Genomic DNA, 17,218 nt, shown 5'->3' on the forward strand with positions numbered 1-17,218 from the left:
TTTACATTCCCACCAGCAGTGGAGCAGGGTTCCCCTTTCTCCACAACCTCTCCAGCATGTGTTATCGCTTGAGTTTTTCATCTTGGCCATTCTGATGGGTGTAAGGTGATATCTCAGGGTCGTTTTGATTTGCATTTCCCTGATGGCTAATGAGGATGAGCATTTCTTTAAGTGTTTTTCTGCCATTCGATATTCCTCTGTCGAGAATTCTCTGTTTAGCTCTGTTCCCCATTTTTTAATTGGATTACTTGGTTTGCTGCTTTTCAGCTTCTTTAGTTCTTTGTATATACTGGATATTAGTCCTCTGTCAGATAAAGGGTTAGTGAAGATTCTTTCCCAATCTGTAGGCAGTCGTTTTGTTTTGATGACGGTATCCTTTGCTTTACAGAAACTTTTCAGTTTCATGAGGTCCCATTTATTGATTGTTGCTCTTAGAGCCTGTGCTGTTGGTGTTCTGTTCAGGAAGTTGTCTCCTGTGCCAATGAGTTCTAGGCTGTTCCCCACTTTTTTTTCCCATTGATTTAGGGTATCTGGTTTTATGTTGAGGTCCTTGATCCACTTTGACTTTAGTTTTGTGCAGGGTGATAAATATGGATCTATTTTCATTTTTCTGCATGTAGACATCCAGTTGGTCCAGCACCATTTGTTGAAGATGCTGTCTTTTTTCCATTGAATGGAATTGGCTTCTTTGTCGAATATCGAGTATTCATAGGTGTGTGGATTTATTTCTGGGTCTTCTATGCGGTTCCATTGATCCTCCTTTCTGTTTCTATGCCAGTACCATGCAGTTTTTATTACTGTTGCCCTGTTTTATTACAGCTTGAGATCAGGAATGGAGATACCTCCAGATGATCTGTTGTTGTACAGGATCGTTTTGGAGATTCTGGGTTTTTTGTTTCTCCATATGAAGCTGAGAATCTTTTTTTCAAGGTCTGTAAAGAATTGAGATGGTATTTTGATGGGAATTGCATTGAATCTGTAGATTGCTTTTGGCAGTATGGCCATTTTCACAATGTTAATCCTACCAATCCATGAGCACGGGAGATCTTTCCATCTTCTGATATCTTCTTCAATTTCTTTCTTCAGAGACTTGAAGTTTTTCTCAAACAGGTCTTTCACTTGCTTGGTTAGGGTCACACCAAGGTACTTTATGTTATTAGTGGCTATTGTGAAGGGTGTTGTTTCCCTAATTTCTTTCTCAGCCTTTTTGTCTTTGGTATATAGGAGGGCTTCTGATTTTTTTGAGTTGATTTTGTATCCTGCCACTTTGCTGAAGGTGTTTATCAGCTGTAGGAGTTCTCTGGTTGAATTTTTGGGGTCGCTCATGTATACTATCATATCATCTGCAAATAGTGACACTTTGACCTCTTCCTTTCCGATTTGTATCCCCTTGATCTCCTTTAGTTGTCTTATTGCTCTGGCTAGGACTTCAAGTACTATGTTGAAGAGATATGGGGACAATGGACAGCCTTGTCTTGTCCCTGATTTCAGTGGGATTGATTTAAGTTTCTCTCCATTGAGTTTGATGTTAGCTATAGGCTTGCTATATATTGCCTTTACTATGTTTAGGTATGTGCCTTGTATCCCTGATCTCTCCAAGACTTTAAACATGAATGGGTGTTGGACTTTGTCAAATGCTTTTTCGGCATCTAAGGAGATGATCATGTGGTTTTTCTCCTTCAGTTTGTTTATGTAGTGGATTACATTGATGGATTTCCGTATGTTGAACCACCCTTGCATGCCAGGGATGAAGCCTACTTGGTCATGGTGGATGATATCTTTGATGTGTTCTTGGATTCGGTTTGCAAGTATTTTATTGAGTATTTTTGCGTCAATGTTCATAAGAGAGATAGGCCTAAAGTTCTCTTTTTTTGTTGGGTCTTTGTGTGGTTTAGGTATTAAGGTGACTGTGGCTTCATAGAATGAGTTTGGTAGTGTTCCTTCTGTTTCTATTTTGTGGAATAGCTTGAGGAGAATTGGAGTTAGCACTTCTTTGAAGGTCTTGTAGAATTCTGCGCTGAAGCCATCTGGTCCAGGGCTTTTTTTGGAGGGGAGACTGTTAATGACTGCTTCGATTTCCTTGGGAGATATAGGGCTATTCAGTCTTTCTACCTGATCTTGACTTAGTTTTGGTAGATGGAATCTTTCAAGAAAATTATCCATTTCATTTAGATTCTCAAATTTTGTGGCATATAGGCTTTTGTAGTATGACCTAATAATTGTTTGGATTTCCTCAATGTCTGTGGTTATGTCCCCATTTTCATTTCTGATTTTGCTGATCTGGATAGTTTCTCTCTGCTTTTTAGTTAGTTTGGCTAAGGGTTTGTCTATCTTGTTGATTTTCTCAAAGAACCAGCTTTTTGTTTCATTGATTCTTTGGATAGTTTTATTTGTTTCTAGTTGATTGATTTCAGCCCTTAGTTTGATTATTTCCAGCCGTCTGCTCCTTTTGGGTGTATCTGCTTCTTTTTGTTCTAGGGTTTTCAGTTGGGCCATTAAGTTGTTTGTATGTGATGTTACGAATTTCTTCTTGCAGGCACTTAGTGCTATAAATTTTCCTCTGAGCACTGCTTTCAGTGTGTCCCATAAATTTGGGTATGTTGTGCCTTCCTTTTCATTGAATTCTAGGAAGTCTTTAATTTCTTTCTTTATTTCTTCCTTAACCCAGCTGTCATTGAGTAGTAAGTTGTTCAGTTTCCATGTGCGTGTCGGCTTTTTGTTGTTTCTGTTGCTGTTGAGGTCGAGCTTTAGTCCATGGTGGTCAGATAGTATACAAGGGATTATTTCTATCCTTTTGTATCTGTTGAGGCTTGCTTTGTGGCCCACTATATGGTCTATTTTGGAAAAGGTTCCATGCGGTGCTGAAAAGAAGGTGTACTCTTTTGAGTTTGGGTGAAATGATCTGTAGATGTCTATTAGGTCCATTTGATTTAGGGATTCTGTGAGTGCTTTTATTTCCCTATTTGGTGTCTGTCTAGTTGATCTGTCCCTTGGTGAGAGTGGAGTGTTGAAGTCTCCCACTATTAAGGTATTAGGATCAATGTATGTTTTAAGCTTTAATAATGTTTCATTTACGAATGTCGGTGCTCTTGTATTTGGGGCATAGATATTCAAGATTGTGATGTCCTCTTGGTGGATTTTTCCTTTGATGAGAATATAGTGGCCCTCCTTATCTTTTTTGATTAACTTGGGTTGAAAGTCTATTTTATTAGATATTAGGATGGCTACTCCAGCTTGTTTTCTGGAACCGTTTGCTTGAAAAACAGTTTTCCAGCCCTTTACTCTGAGGTAGTGTTTGTCTTTGTTGCATAGGTGTGTTTCTTGGATGCAACAGAATGTTGGATCCTGTTTCCTTAACCATTCTGTTAGCCTGTGTCTTTTTATTGGTGAATTGAGTCCATTGATATTGATTGATAATAGTGACCAATGCATGTTAGTTCCTTTTGTAATGGAGTCGATGATCTAACCCTGATTCATTGCTTGTTTTCTTTCCATTTTTGTTGGGACATTATCTGTATGCCCTGTTTTCTTGGGTGAATTTGTTTTCATTGGATTGGAGTTTTCCTTCTAGTATCTTCTGTAGGGATGGTTTGCTGTGTAGATATTGTATAAATTTAGTTTTGTCATGGAATATTTTGTTTTCTCCATCTATGTTGATTGAAAGCTTTGCAGGGTATAGTAGTCTGGGTTGACATTTGTGATCTCTTAGAGTCTCCATGATACTTGCCCAGGCCCTTCTGGCTTTCATAGTTTCTGATGAGAAGTCCGGTGTGATTCTGATAGGTCTACCTTCATATGTTACTTGGCCTTTTTCCCTTGCTGCTTTTAATATCTTTTCTTTGTTCTGTAGATTTAGTGTTTTGACTATGATGTGACGTGATGTGTTTCTTTTCTGGTCTAGTCTATTTGGAGTTCTGTAGGCCTCTTGTATATTTATGGACATCTCTTTCTTTAAGTTGGGAAAATTTTCTTCTATGATTTTCTTGAAAATATTTTCTGGACCTTGGAGTCTGGAGTCTTCTTTTTCGTGAATTCCTATTATTCTTAGATTTTGTCTTTTCATAGCATCCTTGATTTCTTGGATATTTTGTGATTGGAACTTTTCTGATTTTACTTTTTCTTTGAGAGAAGTATCCATTTCTGCAAGTGTGTCTTCAGCTCCAGAGATTCTCTCTTCCATCTCTTGTATTCTGTTGGTGATGCTTACTTTTGTGGTTCCTGATCTTTTCTCCAAGTTCTCCAGCTCAAGGGTTTTCTCATTTTGTGTTTTCTTTATTGATTCTAATTCTGTTTTCATGCCTTGCACCATTTCTTTCATGTGTTTGAATTTGGATTCCTGTCTCTCTACGATGGCCTCTATTTCTTTTTTCATTTCCTTCTTATATGCCACTAATTTTTCCTCTACTTGTGTATCTATTTGTTTGGCTATGTTTGCCTGTGTTTCTTTAAGGATATTGTCTATTTCTTCTTTCTTTGCCTCCAATTGACTGGCCATCTCTTTGAAAGACTTGTTCATTTCCTCCTTATGAGCCTCAAATAATTGGGCAATCATGGCTTTAAAATCATTTTCCTGTGCTTCTGCTGAATTGGTGTATCCATCGATTTTGGGGTTTGCTGGTGAAATCATGATGTCCTGATTTATGTTGGAAGTGTTCTTTCGCCTACCTCTGGCCATTGGCTTATCTGAAACCTTCCCTGTTTGTTTTTGGATTCTGCAGATCAGACTGGTGCTGTCTCTCTCTGGTGTCTGGAGAGTTCTTCAGGAAGCTGAGCACTCTCAGCGTGTGCTGAGGACTAGCTGTACCTGTGGGAGGAAAGTACGCAGGCGCAAACGGGGCAAATGCAAGCGTGTGTGTGCGCACGCGCGCGTGTGTGTCTGTGTGTGTAAGTGTGAGTGGATGAGTTTCTCGAGGGACAGAGTGATGGCTAATGTTGAACCCTTGAGTGTGTGGGAGGGGCTCTGTACTGTATATGTCGCAGGCGCTAATGATGATCGCAGCACAATTTCTGGTATTAACTGTCTTAGCTCCTCAATCAGGCCCACAGGGCAGGAACTTCAATGTCCCTAGTGCCCCTCTGTTTCCCAAAGTGGGTATGTGGGTGGGAGGGGGGTTCGATGCCTGGCTTCTGATTTAGAAGGACCCAGGATCTGGGGAACTGCAGATTCTCAAGGGTGCACTCACTTACAGGCAGGTCTCTTGGAGATCGTGGTATCCGGGGCTCTCTGCTCTCTGGTTTGGCCCTGCTTCTTTGATGTGTTCCACCAGTTCTGTGCTGCTGTCACTGCCAGGTTCTGAGGTCTTGCTGCAGCTGGAGATTTCAGGGTGGTCACTTCAGCAGGGATGGTGTAATCAGGCTCTCTGTTCTCTGGTTTGGCCCTGGTTAGTCTTAAACTGGAGGGCTGTGGTGCCCCGCCAGTTCAGTACTGCTCTGCTGCCACGTCCTGCTGTAACTGGAGACTGGCTTGCTAGTCCCAATGCTTTCTGGGAAGTCCTGGGATCTCTTCGTTGTGCTCTCCAAGCTTGGGAGGCCCAGTGCCTGGTGTGTCCAGGTTGTATGACGTTTCTGCCTGGTTTCGGTGAGTATATAGCGTATTCTCTGTCACTGTGGGATTGGGCGGGTCGTACCGTCAGTGATGGCGATCCTGCGGAGCTAGTATGGTGTCTAGCAGATTCGCGCCCTGGGAGGATGGTGCAGCCGTTGCGCGAATCTGGGACTCCGGGGTACGTACTGCTGGCTTTTGTCTGCCGCTAAAGTGGTTGGGGCTCCGTCTCAGCGGTTGTATACCCCAGGCAGTTAGGTCTGCGCTGAGAAAGATGAGTCCGCTGTGCCGCTGTGCCGAGGAGGAAGGAGGTCTGGGGGAAGGGAGTGCAGCAAGAACAAAGGATCTTTTCTCTCCCTCCCCAAGCAAGTCTCCGGGTGACCGGAGGCCAAAGTTTTCACCTCCTGCGATGTTCTCTGGTGTTCAGAAAGCCTCGCTGTGGTTTTCCTGGGTTGGGGGTCCTTCCATTCTCCAACTTAGAAGATCAGGTATCCCACTGCTCAGAAACTGTGTGTGCTAGTCGCCATCTTGGCTCCGCCCCCCCAGTCCCCTCTTGTATGTGTATTTGACACAGTTGTCTTCCTGTGTTGTCCATGCACTCATTAACTTGCTCTGAAGCCTAATCTAGCCTTGAATTTGTGATCCCTTGGCTTCAGGCTCCTAATTTTCTGATATTACTAGCCTGCACCATAAGGCCTAGCTCTGTTTAAGTTATCTGTTCTATAGTTACTCATATTACTTTTGTGACAGTGTGACTTATAACAACTAAATCTAACAATTGTTGGTTGTGTTTGTGCTGTGAGATTCAGCAGCTTAAGAGCAAAGCTTTGCTTTGATACTCTGCTGGGTAGAGTGTTTCAGAGGCCCTCTGTGGTAGGCTCCTGTCCTGTTCCCTGTTTTCACCCTCTTCTGATGTCTGTCCCATTTGCCTTTTTGCATGAGGATTGATCATCTTGCCCAGGGTCGTCCTCCTTGATTAGCTTCTTTAGGTGTACAGATTTTAGTATGTTTATCCTATATTACATGGCTAATATCCACTTATATGTGAATATATACTGTGTGTTTCTTTCTGCTTCTGGGAATCCTCACTCAGGATGATCTTTTCTAGTTCCCAACATTTGCCTGCAAATTTCATGATTTCCTTGTTTTTAATTGCTCAGTAGTATTCCATTGTGTAAATGTACCACCATTTCTGTATCCATTCTTCAGTTGAGTGACATCTGAGTTATTTCTAGGTTCTGGATATTATGAATAAAGTTGCAATGAACATGGTTGAACAAATGTCCTTGTTGTGTGCTTGAGCATATTTTGGATACATGCCTAGGAGTGGTATAGCTGGATCTTGAGGAAGCGCTATTCCTCTTTGTCTGAGTAAGTGCCATATTGATTTCCAAAGTGGTTGTACAAGTTTACAATCTCACCAGTGAAGACTCATAGCCAATTTGGGCAAAGTTCAGGAAATCTTATGAAAGAAGGGTCTTTGATCACCTCCTCCTAAGGGGGGAGCACCCTTACCGATAGCAGAGGAAGACAATGCAGCCAGTCCTGATGAGATCTGGTAGGCTAGCATCAGATGGAAGGAGAGGAGGACCTCCCCTATCAGTGGACTTGGAGTGTGGCATGGGATTAGATGAGGGAGGGAAGGTAGGATTGGGAGGGAATGAGAGAGGGTGCTACAGCTGGGATACAATTTGAATAAAGTGTAGTTAATATAATTTTTTTTAATTTTTTAAAAACAACAAACCTTTTTTTCTATAAAACTAGCCTTCTAACTGCCTCCATGCAGATCAAATGAAGAAATGAATACAAGTTGGGGGACAGTTTACAGGTCCAAATTAAGGAAGACACTATCACAGAACACAGCATAAAGACAAGAAAGAGAAAAATGAAAGGCATTGGAGACATTTAAGTAATAAACAGTCAACAATTGATAACAATGGAAAAGAAAAATATAAATGAAAAAATATATATGAGTATACAGAGATTGTGGATACTCAGAACTGTCATGAAAATGTCCTTTTCTAATTTTGTTTCAGGTGTGAGTTCACTGAAAAGCAACCCTCAAGAAGATACTAACGGCAAGCACCACACAGCAAAGGTATTTCCAACCAAAGTGATCAATCTGTCACCCTTCGGCCCTGATGGTAAGAGAGCATAAACAAGACAGATAGTATCTAATTGCCTAAAACAGTTCAGAAGCATGCCTTTTCATTTATTCTTTTTGCACCTTATTCTTTTATTTAACTGTGTCATGGGGAATTCCAGTTGTGCCTGAAAATGAAATAGCTTTCATTTGTTCTTTCTGTTGACTGCGTAACATTTCATGGTTTAGAATGCTTTATTCAGCCACTAAAAGGCATTGAATTTTAAAGGTGTTGCCACCAGTAAATGTATCCATATATAATCTTAGCACTTCCTCTAAATGTAGATGTATGGGGCTATTTCTTGACATTGTTAGTTTTTCTACTTTAATAATAAACCATAATTGACTTTATTGTTTACCTTTTAATTATATTTTAAGTCAGTTCATTGTAGTTATCTCCAGATCTGTTCATCTTGGTTTGTTTTCTGTTGTTATCGTCATGTGGGATTTGGGGGGATTTATTTTGTTTTTTGAAACATGATCTCATTTAACACTTACTGTAGCCAAATTTGGCCTTGAACTCCTGATCTTCCTTCCATTTTCTTCCAAGTGCTAGGACTTCAGGTGTTCCCCATCTGGCTTGCAACATTGTTCTTTTTGCTCAAGATCCCTTTTATTACTTGGGATCTTTCCTGCCTCCATATGGAATTTCAGTATTGTCTTCTAGCTTTGTGTTTCCACAAAGCACATTGATACTTTGATTCTGTTCTAGTTTCCTTCTCAGTTGCTGTGATAAGCACCATAAAAGAGAACCTTAGAGAGGTCAAGAATTTATTTGGCTTCTACTTTCAGATCAAAATTTTTTATTAAGGGACGTCAGGGCAGAAACATGAAGCAGAAACAATGGCTGCTCAGTCTCTGGGTGCCTCAAGGTCAGGGTAGTCCCACAATGCCTGTCTCATAGGAGTATTTTATCTGAGGTACTGAGTTTCATTTCTAGCATCATACTACTTTGATTTTTCTCTCTTTTTCTTTTTAAGCAGAGATGAAATTTATTAAAAGACATATTCTTGGTACAATGGCTATAGTATGTCCAGAAGACAGCATTTTATTACACTTTTCCCCTATCCTTTGGCTCCTTACATTCATTCTTTCCACCTCTTCTTCTATGATATTCCCTTAGCCTTAAGGTTAAAAGAGTTTGTTTTGTTTTGTTGGTTGGTTGGTTTGTTTTGTTTTGAGACAGGGTTTCTCTTTGTATCTCCGGCTATCCTAGAACTCAGAGATCTGCCTTCCTCTGCCTCCACAGTGGAATCAAAGATGTGTGCCACCACTGCTTGGCTTAAAAGATATTTTAATAGTCGTTCAAATATAGTTTCTGAATTCTGTGAAAAGTTTTTATTAGTTAGCTTTTTCTTTGACAATTTTATACTTGTATATAATGCACTCTGATTACTCTCACCTACTGTTTTACCTCCCTCCCTCCCTCATTCATCTCTTTCCTCCCTGCAAGTTCCTTAGCTCAGTTATGGGTGTTTTGTTTTGTGATCTACTGAGTTTAACCATGCCATGCTGAGCTACCCAGTGATGAGTGGTAGTTCCCCCTGAACTTGTTCCCCATATATGTCCAACTGTTCGCAGGCCCATTTTGCATAGTCCCAGTGCTAGTAACCACAAATTCTTTACAAAAAAAAAAAATGCTTTAACTTTTTTTAACAATTTATTCATTTTATACCCCAATTTTAGCCCCCTCCCTCATCTCCTCATGGTCTCACCTTCCCTTCCTCTTCCCCCCATCCCTTTCCACTAGTCCACCAAAAGGCAGAGTTTCCCTTCCCTGCCATCTGACCTAGCTTATCAAGTCTTATCAGGACTGCCTGGATCCTCTTCCTCTGTGGCCTGGCAAGGCTGCACTGCCAGGGGTAAGTGATCAAAGATCAGGCAACTGAGTTCATGTTAGAGAGAGCCCCTGCTCCCCTTACTAGAGTACCAAACATGGAGACTATAGACATGTCTATGGGCTACATGTGAGCAGGGGTTGTCCTTGGTTGGTGCATCAGTCTCTGCACTCCCCCCAGCTTTGTTGGTCTCCTTGTGGAGTTCCTTTCCCCCCTGCTTCCTTTTATTGCCCCCTTCTTTCATAAGACTCCCTGCATTCTCCCCAGTTTGGCTGCTTCTATCCCCTATTAGGTGGGGTCTTTCAGAGGATCCTCTAGAGTTGGCTCCCATTCTGTTCCCTCTCTTCCACCACTTCTGTTGTCTATCCTGTTTGCCATTCTTAATGAGATTTAAACATCCTCCCTAGGGTCTTTCTTGCTGTTTAGCTTCTTTAGGTTTATAGATTTTAGTATGTTTATTCTATATTATATGGCTAATATTTGCTTATAAGTGAGTATATATAATGTGTTTCTTTCTTTTTTCTTTTTTCTTTTTTTTATTTTTTTGCCCTTTAACTTCTTGAGTTCTTTATATATTCTGGATATTAGCCCTCTGTCAGATATAGGGATGGATGTTTTTGTCTTGAATCCTGTACTTAGAGCAGCATCCTCTTACAGGACCATAGCACTACAATATTCTCTTCACATGGCTAGAATGGTAGCACTTGATGTCAAGTTGCTTCAGGTTATAAACAAATCCACTAGAAATCAATTCAACACAATCAGGGCATTCCCTTTATTTACCGTCTCTTCCCCCCCCCCTCTTTATTTATTTATTATTTATTTATTTTTACACTTTATTCACTTTGTATTTCCCCATAAGCCCCTCCCTCCTTCCCTCCCGATCTCACCCTCCCTCCCCCTTCTTCATGCATGCCCCTCCCCAAGTCCACTGATAGGGGAGGTCCTCCTCTCCTTCCTTCTGATCTTAGTCTATCAGATCTCATCAGGAGTGGCTGCATTGTCATCTTCTGTGGCCTGGTAAGGCTGCTCTCTCCTCAGGGGGAGGTGATCAAAGAGCAGGCCTATCAGATTGTGTCGGAGGCAGTCCCTCTTCCCATTACTATGTAACCCACTTGGACACTGAACTGTCATGGGCTACATCTGTGCAGGGGTTCTAGGTTATCTCCATGCATGGTACTTGGTTGGAATATGGGTCTCTGGGAAGACCCCTGTGTTCAAATCTTCTGGTTCTGTTGCTCTCCTTGTGGGGTTCCTGTCCTCTCCATAACCTACTATTTCCCACTTCTTACATAAGATTCCATACACTCTGCCCAACAGTTGGCCATAAAGTTTCAGGGTCTGCTTTGATAGTCTGCAGGACAGAGCCTTTCAGAGGCCCTCTGTGGCAGGTTCCTAAGTTGTTTCCTGCTTTCTTCTTCTTCTCATGTGTTTTTCTTGTTCTGGGTTATCTCACTTGGGATGATCTTTTCTAATTCTCACCATTTGCCTGCAAATTTCATGATTTCCTTGTTTTTAATAGCAGCGTAGTGTTCCATTGTGTAAATGTACCACAATTTCTGTATCCATTCTTCTGTTGAGGAACATCTAGGTTGTTTCCAGATTCTGGCTATTATGAATAAATGCTGCTATGAAAATAGTTGAGCAAATGTCTTTGTTGAATGGTGGAACATCTTTCAGGTATATGCCCAGGAGTGGTATAGTTGGATTTTGAGGTATTACTATTCCCAATTTTGTGAGAAAACACCAGATTGATTTCCAAAGTGGCTGTACAAATTTGCACTCCTACGAGCGATGAAGGGGGAGGGGGTTCCCCTTTCTCCACATCCTCTCCAGCATGTGTTATCACTTGAGTTTTTGATCTTAGACATTCTGATGGGTGTAAGATGGATTCTCAAAGTCATTTTTATTTGCATTTCCCTGATGACTAAGGATGTTGAGAATTTCTTAAAATGTCCACCATTTGATATTCTTCTGTTGAGAATTTTCTGTTTAACACTGTACCCCATTTTTAATTGGATTGTTTGGTTTGTTGGTGTTTAATTTCTTACATTCTTTATATATTCTGGATATTAGCCCTCTGTCAGATATAAGGTTGGTAAAGGTCTTTTCCCAGGGGACTATAGGCTATTGTTTTGTTCTGTTGACAGTGTCTTTTGCTTTACAGAAGCCCTTTTAGTTCTCGCTTCTTTAGAACCACAGCCCTAGGCAACTACAAATGCTCTTTTTTTCCTGGAAGGTGTGCTCATATTAGATATCATAGAAATGGAATCTTACCATTCCCTAAAACTCTCCTCTGCAGCATATAGCTCTATATTCTTAATTGAATTAATGATCTCAAAATATTTTATTTTTAATTATCTATATTTCTTTAATTTTATTATTGATAACTAATTTACTGCAGCTATTAAATGCAACTACAAATATGATAGATACATCTTATAACTAACAATCTAAATTTTTCTGGAAGAAAACTTGGAAAGCTCTTCAGAGATGGGTGCATCTCGAAGATCAACTTATAGGTCATCTAGAACTTCATCTATCCCCATAGCCCTCCAGCTCTTAATAAACAGAAAAACTTCAGGTAATGTCTGTGTACAATATGATCATTTTACTGAATACTTATATAGGAATGATCAAGTGTATTAACTTTAATAACTTTTCAAGTTATGTATTTATGATTTATTTATTAATCTATAGTAACAGTAAGTGTGTTATTGCATGAACAACATTTTTGTGGATTCTTTCTTAAAATAAATTCTACTTTATATTATAAGTAGGCCTAAGATAAATAATATGAATAGTAAAACTGAGCCAATTAGAAAATAACCTATTCAAACCCATTCACATGCAGAATTGAATTTAGCAAAGTGTTAGTGGACTTGTACTTAATTCTGTTCAGCTAGCACATGTTCATTCTGAAGGTGAGTGACATCTCTGCCGTCTATTTTTCTTCCTCATAATACTAAGTTGAATCTCTATTTCCTTACCAGATGTTTTTTTCTTACTCACAATAGCAGTTCCTAAGGATGATTAACATAAACCCATAATCCTCTTCCTTTCACAAATATGTCCTTTTTTTCTGCAGTCCCAGGCAAAGTGTGCTATAAAAAAAAAAAAAAAATTGAACATGAAGAAAGATGGAAAATCAAACAGCCATATGCTCACCTTTCCATTTTTCTTCACTACCATCTCTTCAGGCATCTGATCCAATTAATATCTAAGAATATGTTAGTTAGCTGCTATAAAGACATTTTGCAATTACCCTGCAAGTACTGAACTCCTTTATAGCATGAATGATTTTTCTTCTTTGGTTTACTATGCACCCTAATACCTTAAAGAAATACATATACCATAAAATTTCCTGAAAAAAAAAAAACAAAAGCAACAATGAGAAGATTGGCTGGGCTGCTATATTTATTATATATATTTTTTGATACAAGCTCATGAAGTACAAGAGGATATTTAGCGACAAAAAGTTTAGACCTTCCTTCTGGGAAAGGAAAGAGGAATGCAAGTAAAAGGAGAAAAAAGTTATCAGAAATTATGTCTGATGGCTGATAATGGTTTAAAATTATGAGAAAAGTCCTATGATTCAGAAGACAGAAAAAAAAATGAGAAGATAAGAGTTTTCTTGGTGACACACCTTCACTTTTCCAGAGCTTCTCAAGTTGGGAACAGTTGTAGACTAATGTAATTGCTAATGGGTTGTGTCATTGCTTCATATCAGCTACAGTGCTGCTTTCCACTAATTCACTAACCCAGATCTTCTGTTTTAAGCCAAAGCTTTTGGGGGACAGGCTAGAACATTCTGGGCTAGATGTGAAACGTCAGGCTTAGGCTCATCTTTGAATTATTCTTCAATTGGCAGTGTTATTTTCTGAGTCTATGGAGTCTTCAAGAAGTAGATTCTATTATGGCACCTTTCAAAGAATGAAGTTATTAAATATCAGTGATAACACTGCCCAACAAAACAGGCAAAGAGAGAAAAATTACTATCTAGTCTGAATATCATTACTTTCTTGTGGCTGGGACAAAACTGCTTGGAAACAAACAATATAGGGTAGGAATGGGTTATTTTGACTGCTGTCTCGGTCCACCATGACAGGGGCGGCATGGCCAAGAAGCTCCATCACTGTACAAGAGCAGATGGCAGAACTGCTCTGATTGCAGCAGACAGGAAGTGCAGAGCAGGACCAGAACAGGATCTGGGCTTTGGTCTTCAAAGACCTGCCCTAGAGGCCCACTTCTACCTGCTAGATCCCACACTAAAAGGCTCAATAGTCTCCTAAATTAGCACCATCACCCAAATAACAGGTATTCAAAACAAAAGCCAGTGGACAGGATGCATTCTAGACTGAACCCTAACATTCTCTTCTAGGCTTTCCAGAGGCTCATGGCCATCCTGTAATGCCAAAGACATTTAGTCCATTTTTAATTATCTCCATAGATTAACAATGACAAGATTATTCATAAATTCAAAGTATCTTCAAAGATGCAAGTTACAGCCTTTCAACATAAAATGGCATAGAATAAACACTGCAGTTGCTGAAGAAGAGGCCAAAACTTAGCAGGCCAAACACAAAATCCTGTAGTAACATGTCCCACCATCTAGGAAATAGTGTCATCAGCTGAGTCCCAACAGACTTGAGTAGCCTAACCCAATAGCCTTGTCACTTCAACACATTTCTCAAAATATACACTATCTACTCAGAATGCATATCATCACCTCAGAATATGCAACACCTACTCAGAGTATCATCCACTCAGAATACACACCATATATCTTTTATCATCCTGGTTAGAGAGAAGTCCTATCCACTTATGTCTAGAATAGAAATAAGAAGATAAACCATTTTCTACCAGAGTGTTATACTTTCAATCTAAAAACCAATGACAGGCAGGGCATTTTTCACTCACACAGTTACCATAATCAATGGAAGACTTGGCTATGGAAACTCAATGTTTTAATGTAATTGTTGCCCATTAACATTGACAAACTATTTTCTAACTGCAAACAATCTGCTTCCTTATTTCAAGAGTTGTCCTCAAATAAGTCAAACATTTTCACCACATTTGGTTCCTAATAACATTAAAAAGATGTTCCTAATAGTAATCATTGCATCTCTCTGCAGTTTTTTCTGTAATTTTCACCATATAAATGCCACCACCCTCTTCATAAAAATAGCTTTGCCTAGAGCTAAAATCTCATCTATAATGCAGAATTAAGTGACTTGTGAAATTGTTTATTATCCTATGGTTTTAAAGATGTTTTTCTGATGTTTTTATATAGCTTTTCTATTCTTTCTTACAATTGCTATAGTAAGACCTGCATAAAATTTACCAGTTAAGCCAAATTGACACCTAGATTTGCAACCCCAAGCATCCCAAGTGCCAGGATAAAGGAGTGCACTCCCCTCTAATCCCACCTCCCCCAAAGACATTTCTATCTTGAATTCCCCAACTTGTCCTCTTACAATATGGTTATTTTGCGTCTTATCTAAGTTCATAAGAAAAAGAAAAACCTGTGTATTGACGGGGGTTTGTTTTATGTTTTTAAAAGTTAAAATTGGTATATTTCTTATATAATTTTGTTATGTGATTTTTTTTTCAGGAGAACCGAAACCAACAAATGTAAAAGAGCAAAAACCTGAACTTAAAGATGAGCAGCGCCTTTCTATCACAGCTTCAACAAAAGTAATACACACAAAGGTAAAAAGAGTAAGGCAGATATACGAAATAAAATTATATTCTATTTTCATTGTCTGTATTCACCAGAACTGTCAGTGTTGTGGCCCTTTCCAACAAACAACCGTATAAGCCCAGCATGTGCTCCCCATGCTTTTTTATAAATAGACACATGCATGCAGGGTGTGCCGGTTCCACAGAGTCAGAGAACCCTGTGTATAGATACTCCTTGCCTTTAGACCAAGGAAACTGATGGATTTCCATCTCTCTGATTAATGTTCTAAAAGTCAGCATGTCATAATGTACTCAGTGGTGTATTCTTTAAATGTATGTATTAGGGCTATAATCAATATTGCAATCAATATCATTTCATACATATTTCTTATGCTGCTTGTGTGTTGTTTCTGTAAATTTGAGTGAGTAGAGCTGGAAATATGGATCATAGGGTAGAGTGGTCACTATACAAGCATGAAGACCTGAATTCAGATCTCCAGAACCCATATGAAAAAAGCAGGTTATAAGGGTATACATCTGTAACTCCAGAGACAGTATAGACCCTGGGGTCTCCTCTGCATGCTAATCTTCCAAATGGTGAGCTCCACATTCGGTAAAAAGACTATCTCAAAAAATAAGGTAGACAGTGATAAAGGAAGACACTGTTCTCTGTTCTCTGTAAAAGCACACTTGAGGAAGCATTCTAACATGCACATGTGTATACATATACACACACACTACAGAAAAACACACAAAATAGATTAATTAAGTATGTAATGGTATTGTTGTAACTTTCTGTAATTTTCACCATATAAATGCCACCACCCTCTTCATAAAAATAGCTTTGCCTAGAGCTAAAATCTCATCTATAATGCAGAATTAAGTGACTTGTGAAATTGTTTATTATCCTATGGTTTTAAAGATGTTTTTCTGATGTTTTTATATAGCTTTTCTATTCTTTCTTACAATTGCTATAGTAAGACCTGCATAAAATTTACCAGTTAAGCCAAATTGACACCTAGATTTGCAACCCCAAGCATCCCAAGTGCCAGGATAAAGGAGTGCACTCCCCTCTAATCCCACCTCCCCCAAAGACATTTCTATCTTGAATTCCCCAACTTGTCCTCTTACAATATGGTTATTTTGCGTCTTATCTAAGTTCATAAGAAAAAGAAAAACCTGTGTATTGACGGGGGTTTGTTTTATGTTTTTAAAAGTTAAAATTGGTATATTTCTTATATAATTTTGTTATGTGATTTTTTTTTCAGGAGAACCGAAACCAACAAATGTAAAAGAGTAAAAGAGCTGGAAATATGGATCATAGGGTAAAGTGGTCACTGTACAAGCATATAATGGTATTGTAATACATATAATTTTAATTTTAACATATGTTGCTAATTGCTTTCCAAAATATTTATAATTTATTGATGGTTTTACCAGCAAATCCAAGAAAACCCTATTTTCCTGTATCTTAGTGAGAACTAGATATTTTATGGGTTAAAAATATTAACAATGTAAAATTGTTATTTTTATGTCAGTATATCAGTATAGCAGAAAGTTATCTAAAGATTGAAAACTCCTTAGAATTTTGAAAAATATTTTACAGAAATAGGAAAGGATGTTTTTAAATTCATATGGGATCTTCAGAGACCATAATATTCTAAATCTCAAAAAAATAAAACCACAATAGGAAGAATCAGTTTATAATTCCTAAACATTCTTCAAGCTACAGTGATAGAGACGTTATGGTTTGTACACAGATGAGACCCAGGCCAGTGAAATAGACTAGAGACCCCAAAATTAAGCTCTCACTACCAAGACTGCTCAACGAGGAATGGGCCTTCTGCTACATATAGTGCTGGGGAAACTGGGTATCCTCATGCAGAAGTATGAAAAAAGGCCTCAGCTTAAACTAGGTTCAAAATATGACTCAACGTGAATCAAAGACCTATAAGAGCAAAACTGTGAAAGAATTAAAGAAAATAGAAAAATCTGGCAAGACCTGATTTATTT

This window comes from Meriones unguiculatus, chromosome 10, assembly GCF_030254825.1.
Source record: "Meriones unguiculatus strain TT.TT164.6M chromosome 10, Bangor_MerUng_6.1, whole genome shotgun sequence".
NCBI lineage: Eukaryota > Metazoa > Chordata > Mammalia > Rodentia > Muridae > Meriones > Meriones unguiculatus.